The following is a 1,808-nucleotide window of genomic DNA, read 5'->3' as shown; positions in this document are numbered from 1 at the left end:
AACAGCTTGGCACTGCTGCTGCAATATAGCGAAATAAAGATGTCGTTGGCCCCGGATCAATAAGCGAATTTAATGCACAATTTCTCCTGCGATAGCTGTGGTTTATTTCTAAACATAAAACGTTATTTCAATCTTAGCACATAAATACATATTTAATAAAATGAATTTGCTTTACTCACCGCTGTGTGCCTTTCCGGGTGCTTGTCAACGAATGTATGAAATTTTACAAGAAGAACGGAATATAAATGAAGGCGAATGAATTCGCCGCGATACAGTACACCGGAAAAACGATGAATAAGCAGAAAGGCAAACAGCGATCACTTTACAGAGTAGCCAGATTAAATTTCAAAGTGTAAAACATTCATTCAATAGGTGGCGTTCTGGGACAGTAATTGATGAGGTGTTTTCAAGATATTTTAACGCCCTTGAGTCACAAGTATATACAAGTATCATATTTTATCAATCGTACCGATAATTTCATGTACTAAAAGAATTAAAAATGAAAATGAATATAAACAAATTAAAACAGCAAAATGAATAAAATTAAGTGAAATTAATGTTTAATTTCTAAACTAACCTACATGTGTATGTAGGTAACTGAATCGCCTAAGAATAGCTTTACGTATAAAAAGATTATCCACATTTTCGAGCTTAACTCCCTAATATGTAATTAGATTAGCCAAAAAAAAAATTATAATTAGAAAATTATTCCAGATTAAACTGATAACTTTTTGGTGTCCAACCTAGTTTTATCGATTATATTTGCGAAGAAGAGGACGAATGTAAAATGTAAAAGTAAACAAAAATTGNTGCAATCGTACCGATAATTTCATGTACTAAAAGAATTAAAAATGAAAATGAATATAAACAAATTAAAACAGCAAAATGAATAAAATTAAGTGAAATTAATGTTTAATTTCTAAACTAACCTACATGTGTATGTAGGTAACTGAATCGCCTAAGAATAGCTTTACGTATAAAAAGATTATCCACATTTTCGAGCTTAACTCCCTAATATGTAATTAGATTAGCCAAAAAAAAAATTATAATTAGAAAATTATTCCAGATTAAACTGATAACTTTTTGGTGTCCAACCTAGTTTTATCGATTATATTTGCGAAGAAGAGGACGAATGTAAAATGTAAAAGTAAACAAAAATTGACGCTAGTAAGGAAAAGAGGTTTGTAAAGGTATTTTTAATAAAATATTCAGTTAAGATATATTTAAATTGCATAATATGTGTTGCAGAAAAAAGTGGCACAGAGAAGAAGTTTAAAAGCTCAAACAGTCAACGACGTAGCGTAGACGTAGGTTGACGCAGACACGATCTACCTTATGGGATTCGCGATTTGCTTCTCTCTCTCTCTATCAACAGAAAATTTGATATGCTGCTACGTACGTCAAACTACGTTTACGCTACGTCGTTGACTAACTGCGCTTTAACTCTTCCTCGAGTAGTGTGAATAACAAGCACAACCAATTTGACAGCTAACGACCTTTGATTGAGATTATATTTATATGTAAACGTAGTTTTATGCTTTGCCGTTCGCATATGTTTACACATCAAATTTCATGAGTACCTCGTACTCCCGCCTTTTTTTATTCATTTTCATTTTTAATTCCTTTAATACATGAAGTTATCGGTATGATTGATAAAATATGATACTTGTATATACTTGTGACTCAAGAACGTTAAAATATCTCGAAAATAACGCATAAATTACTGGTTTTGAACTTGTAGTTTGAGCTTTTCTAATTGTATATATTCTTAAATTTAGTTTTTCTTTTAGGAATATGATATGTGGGTC

Source organism: Rhagoletis zephyria, unplaced genomic scaffold (genome assembly GCF_001687245.7).
Source record: "Rhagoletis zephyria isolate East Lansing unplaced genomic scaffold, Rhagoletis_zephyria_1.1 Rzeph_scaffold_03549, whole genome shotgun sequence".
In the NCBI taxonomy this organism is placed as follows: Eukaryota; Metazoa; Arthropoda; class Insecta; order Diptera; family Tephritidae; genus Rhagoletis; species Rhagoletis zephyria.
Note: the sequence above shows the minus strand (reverse complement) of the source record.